Below are 10,403 nucleotides of genomic sequence, written 5' to 3'. Positions count from 1 at the left end.
CCTGTGAGACTGCATGAGCAAAGCTTGCCACCAGAGGGCAGTGCTATAGGTCTTGGGCACCCTAGATTGGATAGAGATACTATCCTAATTAGACCTGACTTAATTGGATGACACATTTCCAGAATCATTCACTTTTCAAGTAAGGTTGGGTAGCGATTCTTTAACACAGCTGTTTTGAGCAACTGGCTACAAGATAAATATTTGAAGGTCAGTCCTAGGTTTGGAATGCTCAGATGGCCAAGTCACATATGAGCTATTGAAGACCCCAAAAGAGGAATTAAAAACCTCACAACTTAAAGCCCAGATGCCAGGAATATTATTCTACAAAGACATGTTTCAACTTCTCTATGTGGTCTCTTCAATATTCATTTGTATACATTTATGTGGAACTTGACTCTGTGAAAGGTAGCACTACATATAACCCATGCCCCTCCCACCCCCCTTTTGTAGGGTAACACCATGAGAGTTGCATGAGAAAATATATCATTTTCTCATGAAAAATAATGGGAAATATTTCTTGAATCTTTGTTCCAAACTTTAGCCAAATTCAGTCACGAAGTTTGATTTTACTTTTTTTACTACCAGAATTATAGACCAAATTGTGAAAGGAATATCAGAAAGTATGTAAAATACTTTGTATATATTTTATAACCTCAAATCATAGCTTCTATCATAAATTTGGTATAGAACTAATCTCAAAAATAGTGTAATCATACTGATCTGAATTATAGAATAGGAACTGTGAGTTTTCTTCAATTATTGGCACTTAAATGTAGCTTTTACAATACCAATTATTTTCAAAAAAATAATAGCAACAAAAGGAATATTATTAATATATGATGTGTTATAAATAAATTCTAAAAATTGAATTAAAATAATACAGTTTCAAAACACTACAGTCAAATGTTATTCCCATTGTGGAATACATTACAAAGTAGAAAAACAAATTTTCTGGTATTATCAAAAGCCAATAACTGTTTTCTGTTGTTCAATACTTAAATCAGAAAGTTGTCCCTTCCTAATCTGAGAAAGTAAGAAATTTTTAGGTAATGACATCACTTCTTTCTGAATATGACATGCCATTTTGTTTGATTTTAGCAATAATCTATAATTTCAGTGACTAGATCTTACATCACAGATCCACATACTATCACTGAGATGGTTGGTAAAGGGTGGCAATGGTTTGCTAATAGGGACAAAGAATACAGACCAGTGAATATTCAGGTTAAACAGATTGCATTTACAGTTGAGCAGCACATTTCCCAGCTATTAATACCAAGGACTAATCATAGTTCATACATCCTCACTCTTCACAGCCTGGCAAAAGGCTTTGGCAGCAGAAGGCTGAGTCATTTTTATCTCCCGTTGCCATGGGATCCTATTGCCCTGGAGACCCTTCTACCAGAGCCTGCAGCACCAGCCACAGCGTCACTCACACTGAGAACTCTCCCAGGGCAGGAGCTGAGGTGGCCCACCAGTGATCCCTTTTCAAAATCAGAAAGTGTCATTTCTGCAGTGGTTAAGTGAGTTTTCCTTTTTCCATGAGTAAGCTATTTAGTCTGGTCATTTCTGCTTTTAAGCTAATGCCAGGAAGTGTGTGTGTATGTGCGTGTGTGTGTGTGTGTGTGTGTGTGCGCGCCAGTATGTGTATTTTAAGTATAACTGACTTCTAATGCAGCAATAGGACAAATGAATTACTATATTGACCTACCTCTTCTCTGAGCATAGAATGTTAAGATTTACGCGATTCAGTCACGAGTTCTGCCATTCTGTCCCGCACTAAAAAAAAAAAAAGAAAAAGAAAAAAGCATAAAATATTTCAACATAATGAATCACCAATAAATACTGAAAACACACATTTAAAATGCATGAAATATGTATATTTTATGTTTTAGGGTTAGGAGTAAATATATCTGTTAGCTAAAATTTCCATGATAGCATTCATCTGTTTCTGTTGTAAGATTGTTCAGGGTCTAGACTGAAATTTAGCTTCTACTTTCAACAAGGAAAATTTTTTTAGTAAATTAATAATATTATAAGCCTGATAGGTGATGTTTAAACTTCTCAAAAGTATGTATTTTTTCAAATATGCTAGAACAACTTAGAAGGATTGATTTACACTGAAATAACTTAAATGTTCATATCATTTTTATCTGCCTGATAACATTTTACCTGTTTTTGCTAAAGATTCTTCTATAATAATTCATTAACTTAACTGAAAACTTTGTGGTACATAAAAGTTATTCAACAGCATTTTTTTCAGAATTTATATTTTAGAGTAATTTTTGCAAGAATTAGTCAAACTGGAAGAGACGAGTAAGACTCAAAGATGAATATTATGTTTCTCTACAATTCTATGATAAAAGAATGATTTTATGAAAATATAATTTTTTATTCAATTAATATTTATGGAATGTCTACTATGCACAAAGGGCATTGGCTGCTGTGACAGAAGCTGGTAAGTACCTATCTACTATTCCTTCTCTGCGTCTCACTGAATAGCAGAACCCTGCTTTCTGTTGCGTGTGGGTGTGACAGTGCGCCAAGCTGAGAAACTACATTTCCCAGCTTCCTTTTCAGATAAAGATGGACACATGAGTGGCCAATAGAGCAGAGCAGAAGGTATAGGTGGGGTGACTTGGTTAGGTGTTAGCCTTTCCACCTTTCATAGTCTTGTTGCCTAGAACACAAATATAAGGGCTGAAGCTCCAGGATAAGAGCCAGCATTCAAAAGGCCGGAGATGAACAAGAGAAGGACACTGGAAGAGTGGTGACTATATTAGCTAGGGTTCTCCAGAGAACTAGAACCACCATATTCTGTTGTTAAATATTTAAATGACATATATGCACATACACACACACACACACACACACACACATATATATGTATATATGTGTATATATACATATATATGCATATAGATATGATTTATCATAAGGAATTGGTTCACATGATTATAAAGTCCCAAGATCTGCAGTCTGCAGCAAACTGAAAACCCAGGAAAGTTGATGTTTCAATTAGAGTCTGAAGACTGGAAAAAAAACGAAAAACAATGTCCTAGTTTGAAGGCAGTCAGGCAGGAGGAGCCCCTGTTACTCAGCCTTCTGGTTCTATTGAAACTTCAATAGCTTGGATTCGGCCTACCCACATTAGGGAGGACAATCTGCTTTACTCAGTCTACCAATTCATATGTTAATCTAATCCAGACACCCTCACAGACACACCCAGAAAAATAAACTTTGATTAAATATCTGGCCACTCCGTGGCCCAAGCTGACACACAAAATTAATCATCACAGTGACATTTGGCCATCACAGATCTTGGATGGCCTGGACAGCAAGCCTCCAGACCTCTTTTATGTAAAAGAAGAATAAATCTCTACCTTACTTAACCCATTGTTTTTCAGGTCTCTCGTACAGCCAAATGCAATATCTAACTGATATATGATTATAAACACTTCTAAATATGGATTTCCCATAAATATTTTAAATTTTCAAACATTATTATCACATGATAAACTCTCAGCAAATATGTCCAAAGAGGTATCTAAGATCAGGACATAAAATCTTTCCGAAACCAATTTAGGGGATGATAAACTATAAATGTTACCATACTGAAATGTATAAATATTCTTTCTTATTGAAAACATTGTCTCATTTTCTTTATTTTTTATCCACTTCACCTGGCTAATTCAGATTCATCTTTCATAATTGAGTTCACATGTCGACCCTTCTAGAAAGTCTCCCAAGTTATCCTTTATCAAACTTTATTCTTTCAGTAATGGTTCTTGCTGTATTCTACTATATGAGTACGTAGTCATTCCATGAGCCCTAAGAGAACTGGGTTTATGTTTTATGGAGGTTTCTTTTCTTCTAAATAATTTGTCTTCAAGTGAGGAGAGATGGATTAATCTTGCTTCCGAGTTCATTGCACATTGTCACACTTGGTCCTTGTAAGACCACCCACCACTTAGTTTTACCTATTTATTTACTCATTTATTTAATTCTTTAATCTCTACATAATATTCCAATTCCTCTTTGCCATCACATAGGCAATCTGTGTAATATGACAACAGACACTCTTGTAAATTGTTTCCTGGTTTATGTGCATATGTTTTTAACATTTTTATGAGTGGTCCTGTTATAATACATGTTTTAATTTGGGGATTAAACTTATTCTGTGTTTTGATTTGTTTACTTAACTAATTTTTTTTAAATTCATCCATGGTGCTATGTGCACATTTAATCAATTGTTTCCAACTGGTGCATAATGTTCTCTGGTATACAGCTGCCACAGTTTACCTATTTGTTCTCCCAAGACATTTACTGTTTGTTTCCAAATCTTGATTACCACAATAATGGAGCAGCAAGCATTCATTTACGAGTCCCCTTTAGATCTTGTAAGAATTTCTTTAGTATGTGTATGTTAATAATGTCTGTGTGCATAATGCATACATCTATATACATATATGTTAAATACATACATATATGTGTGCGTGCATAAATATAAATATTTCCTAAGAGCTGAATTGCTAGGTCACAGAAAACTCTCATACTTATTTGACAATGTAGTGCACACATACTCTTTCCAAAATGATTTAATCTGTCAACCTCTTACTAGTAGAGCATGAGAATATCAATATACTCACAGCTTCTCCAACATTTGACATTACTTACCTCCCAAATTTTGTCTCACTAGCAATGTAAAATCATATTTGTTTTTAATTTACATTTCTCCAATTACTAGTGTGTTTGAGAATCACTCTATATATTTAGCCTTTTGGAGGTTCCTTTTTTCTACATCATCGTCCATATTTCTACTGGAATTGCTGTCTTTTTGTTGGTAATTATTTTCAGGTGTTTCTGTGTATTCTACATCCATTCCTAGGGTTAGACATTTGAAACATATTTTCCCAATTTTATATCTGCCCACTAATTATAGTGCCCACTAAGTCCATCACTAAACACGGGGCACCTGGGTGGCTCAATCAGTTGAGTGTCCAAGTCTTGATTTCGGCTCAGGTCACGAACTCGTCGTTTGTGGGATCAAGTCTCACTTCAGGCTCTGTGCTGACAGCATGGAGCCTGCTTGAGATTCTCTTTCTCCTCTCTCTCTGCCCCTCCCCACTGAACTCTCTCAAAATAAATAGACATTAAAAAAAAATAAAATAAATCCCTTACTGAACAGAAAATGCTTAATTTTGATGTAAAAATAACCAAGGGGCATCTGGGTAGCTCAGTTGGTTGAGCATCCAACTCTTGATTTCAGCTCAGATCAGGATCTCACAGTTCTGTTCATGATTTGATTCGTGAGATCAAGCCCTGTGTAGGCTTCTGCACTGACAAGAGTGGAGCCTTCTTGGGATTCTCTCTCTACCTCTCTTTCTGTTCCTCCCTGGCTTCTCTCTTTCTCTGTCTGTCTGTCTCTCTCTCTCTCTCTCAAAATAAATACACATTCAAAATAATAGTAATCAATATTTTCCCCATAGATTAGAATTCATTTTATTTAAGAAGTTCTGCCCCACCCCATCACAAAGATAGCTCTTATATTTTCTTTAATTAGCTTTATAATTTTGCCTTTCATATTTAAGTATTTACCATCTGGAGTCTATCACTATATATAGGATTTTTTCTCCATACAGTGAATAATTATCATCCCAACATAATCGACTAGAAGATTAACTCTTTCCCCATTATTTATGATGTCTCTTTATCATATATGCATATACTAGCCTGTTTCTGAGTTTTTTGTGTATATTTCTTTTTTTTAACCTGTTTTTATTCATCAAATGGATCTCTATATCCTTGGAGCCTAGTGGAATGCTTAGACTTTATTTGTGGAATGAGTGATGATAAGCTACTCATAACAGATCCAAAGCTGTTTATCGTCTATGGTACTTATTGTTGCAACTGTGTAATTTAAATGTTGCATAAACAAATGAAATGGGAGAACAAGGAGAATTATTTCCATAAAAACTATTTTGAAAGATTTTGATATGGAGAATTGTTAACATAATTCTTGCAAACTAGGTGTAGATTAGGACACTATGAATGACTGGGACAAGGGGGTGGGAATATTAAAGATACAGAGGAATCCACCACTCAGATGGCTTTAAGCTCCTCTCCATTGTAGAGAAACCAAAACTAAAAAACATAGATGATGCCTTATGGACATGGCCTATACAAGACAGATAAATTGGAATTATAAACATAGCATCTATACTCAAAATGAAAATCACCCTTAATCAAAAGATTGACACAATAATGTATATGTATATATTTACATTGAAATAAAATATATTCATGTATCATTTTAATAATTCCCTGTTTCAACAAAGTTTTCAATTTATCAACCAATTATGGGATCAGATATGAGATCTTCTATAAAGCAACTACCTAAAAATGGTTACAAGTTCTAAATGAGCTGCACATTCAAAATTTGGGGACACATCTAGAAAAACTATTATCTGAGAATATACTTAAATCACTCTGAAACATATTTAAAATCAATACTAAATACTTGAACATACTTAATCACCTGCTTTTCTTAGATTATTAAAAGTAGAGGTAGTACAGTAAAGATTATTTCAAGATGGGGGTTGAGCACATACATCTTTAAATGTTTTTAAAAGGTAAAAATCCACAGCAACAGTGACAAACAGAAAGAATGCCACCAGCTCCTGGGAAATTTTGAGGAATTCCTGAAAGATAGGAAGCAGATGGAGTTAGAATGTCAGGGAAACAAAATCAGAGAAAACAATAGCCCAAAGCACACAGATGAGAAAATTACTGTTAAAAGCAATTGCATATATAAACAACCTCAGAGTCAACAAACAAGAGGGCCTTAGGAAATAATCAGAATAATCAAAGTGCCATAATCTGAATAACTAGCCCAATTTGACCCCTTTTATGCCCACTTATAGTAAGCTACAGATGGTAACTATGATTCTTCCACAAACCCTATCTTTAACTAAACCTCCAAAGAAAATATGGGTTCTTAAAAAGTGAGTTATCTTCCAGGATAGGATTCTTAGCACTGTGATGGGAGTGTAGAGAAAAACAGAGCAAAGTCTGAGGAAACGTCATCCTCAACTAGGAAGCCAGAAAAAGAAATAAACAAGGAGAGCAATAGACTTCAGCTTCCCATGCTAAAGGACTCTCTAAAATACAGGACTTTCTGGAGTGTATATTTTTGGTATAAAAGATTCCCAGAATAAATATTGGGCCTAGATAAGTAGAGCTGTTCCCCAACTAATTAAAGACCACGGAATGAATAGAGAGCTCCTACACTCTGAAAGAATCTTTGTGATCTGGCAGGACCACTCATCCTTCCACACATTTCTACAGAAGCCTATGCTAATCAGATCATATATTCACAAACAATTAAATATTGATTATCACATGCAAATATGAACAATCAAGATTCACTAAAGATTTGAAAGAAACCAACACCACACCAAAGGAGGCACCATATTCACCAAATAAAAGAACACCCAACACAACCAAGTTGAAAGAACAAACAGAAGACAGCTCTTGTGTCTTCTGTATGTGTAAGTATAATTAGTAGGGATAGGGATAGGGATAGGGATAGGGATAGGGATAGGGATAGGGATAATAAAACATCCTCAGAATGTTTTAATGGATAACACATCCATAAGACAAAAAACAGGATTCTATGAAAAAGAAACAATTAGAGATCTTAGAAAAATAAAAATTCAATAAATGAGCTGAGCAGTGTACTGGACACAGCAGAAGATAAAATATATAAGCTGGACTATGTCCCTGAGGGATACTCTTGGAATGTAGAAGGAAAGGACAAAGAGATGACACATGTAAGAAAAGTTGACAAATCCTTGGACTAAGTATATGCATTTTGCCCATTTTAATTTGATCATTACAGCCACCTGATGAAGTAGATTTAATTATTATTTTCAATTTTGCAGATGGGACACAAAAATCTAGATACAGTGTAATGGAGCAAGTCAGTGGCACTATCCAGTCTAGGCCTTGGGTCCCTCAATCATAGGCCAAGCTCTTCTCCCTGGCTCAATATGTGGGTTATTGTTATGCTGGGATAACTGGGAAATGCCTGTTTTAATACATTATAATGCTGAAGATATCCAAGAGAGGAGCATGAGCATGGCTGAATCTCAGGCAAAAAGTCAAGGAGACTGAAGACTCAGAGAAGGCTGTTGGATTTGACCTTCAGGATAAATCTTGAGAAAGGTTTTATCAGGACGGTGGTCCTCAGAAGTCAATATTATTAAATAGGCACCGTGAGAGCTTATGAAGCTGAAGAATTCTGGGCCTCAACTCCAGAAATCACAATCCAGTTCACATGGGTGGCTTTAGAATCTCCATTTGAACAGGCACCCCGGGTAACTGAGAAGCAGGTTCAAAACTGAGAGGAGAGGGTTGAGGATACAGATAGACCAAGATAGCTAGAATCCCCAGGGCAGAGTACCATAATGGAGAGACACCTACAGAAAGTTCTCTTCAAATCTTCAACTAAGAACTGATCAACACATGCCTGTGAGGAAATCACTCCAGGCTGGGGAAAGAACCACCAAAACAGTTGGAACAGTTTTTGGAGATCACACAAGACCAGGAATCAACCAGAGTGAAGGATTTCCACAGTACATAGGGCATTAAGTAGGGTACTCAGAAGGGTACTGCCTCCATAGTGGAGAAAAATTAGCCTGAGCTCAAATGGCATTATTGTCCCATCTAACAACAATAACAAAAACTCTAGCCTTGAATCATTCAAAATGCTTCCAAGTAACTTCACTGAATCCCCAAAGAGGCTCAACAATATTTAACAAAATTCCTTACTCAAAAAGATAAACTCATAATATGTGCATCAAATAAAAAATTATCAGACATGTAAAGAAACAAGCCTATAAGGAGGAGAAATACTTATTAATGGAAACAGACTCAGAAATTACACAGATGATAAAATTAGTAGACAAGGACATAAAAACAGTTATTACAACCATATCCATGTATTCAAAAAAAAAAAAGTAGAAGTAAGCATGCACGTATCAAATGAGACATGGAAGGTATATAGAAAGAGAACCTCCAGAGATGAAAAGCATAACGTCTGAAGAAAGATAAATAATGAGAAGGATAAGGCCTTCCTCATCATTGTGTCAGAATCCAGAGTAAATGCCCAGAACACAGTCTAGGTGCAATAATTCTTTGATGAATGAGTGAATATATAGATTCTTTTTCCTCCAATCAATGGCTGGCTTAAGGGGTATGGCTGTGTTTTTACAAATAAGACACTTAGAACTGGGAATAAAATTAGAAATCTGAGCACAACGTATCACTTTATACAGTTTCCCAATGCCATTTTGGCATGTAAGAGCAACCTTTAAAAACTATTAAGTTATAATCCAAGGAGGAAAAAAGTAGAAACGATGGAAGAAGCAAGAAAATATAACATTCTTTTAAATTCTTCTCCAAAACAGGGGCCAGTTAATGTCAAGGGAAAGTCCCTATGTCCACTCTGGCATTTGGCTAAATCTAGCCCTGCTTTACCTACAGCTGGGTGAGTTTCCTTTCATTTCCTCTGTTCTTCATTCTCCTCACTGGGCCTGTCCTCCCATTAAAGTCAGCAGAAAGCAGATGGATGTCCATGGAAGCAAATCCCCAGAGGGTTCCGAGGTCTCCAAAGTTGTTGTTAAGCCGTCTCAGAGTGCAGATGGCAGGGTGCGAAATCTCGCAAGCTGCCCAGAGGCCCAGCAGTTGAGTTCAAGCCCTAATGAATAAATCATGCTTCTTCTCTCCATAATCTGGCATTGGGGTACTGGGCAGCATTTGTCATTCACCTGAGTCCTGACCATCTCGTTATAGAACTGCAGAAATCTCTAATGATGTATTCTCTAGGAACAGCCTATATGCAACACTTGGGGCTTCTTGGGTATATGTACATCTGTGCAAGGAATTCTATACTTGCTCTTGGTGGAATTGCCCTGACAGTGACAGAGCCTCCCACCTGCCCCTTAATAAAAGGGTGCATTTGGCTCAATAATAATTAGCATCAATAATGGGAGAGCTCTTTGCAAGGCCTGAGCCTGGCCTTCCCAGGCTGCAGGTGCAGAATTATCCCCATGACCTTTTGCTCCAGGATCGGTCATTGAGGAGAGGAGCGGAGCCGTCAGGAGGGAATCGCAAGCCTGTTTATCTTCCCTAAGAATCATTGTCTGGCCTCTGCTATTCATGTCAGCAGCAGCATTTTCCTCTTGGGAAACCTACGGGAGAGGCCGAGACGCCTCATCTGCATGCGTGCTTGCTGGAGCCTGGCAAATGGGCACCTGGTTTATTTTCTGGGTATCTTTATGCTCATTCGCAAAGAAAGAAAATCCACTTTATTACAAGGAACAAAAACACAATGGAAAGAA

General features: G+C 36.5%; 1 long non-coding RNA gene across 1 annotated transcript; it reads left to right on the top strand.

Moving 5' to 3' along the window:
- Nucleotides 1-1,441: 1,441 nt before the first annotated feature.
- Nucleotides 1,442-9,749, top strand: LOC128777821 (uncharacterized). Its single transcript, XR_008423143.1, has 3 exons — nt 1,442-1,523; nt 2,433-2,458; nt 9,471-9,749. It is a non-coding gene; the product is annotated as an uncharacterized LOC128777821 (long non-coding RNA).
- The last annotated feature ends 654 nt before the right edge of the window (nt 9,750-10,403 follow it).

The sequence above is a fragment of the Panthera pardus genome, unplaced genomic scaffold, assembly GCF_024362965.1.
Source record: "Panthera pardus isolate Hobbes unplaced genomic scaffold, ASM2436296v1 HiC_scaffold_17, whole genome shotgun sequence".
In the NCBI taxonomy this organism is placed as follows: Eukaryota; Metazoa; Chordata; class Mammalia; order Carnivora; family Felidae; genus Panthera; species Panthera pardus.
Note: the sequence above shows the minus strand (reverse complement) of the source record. Positions and strands in the feature narration are given on the sequence as shown.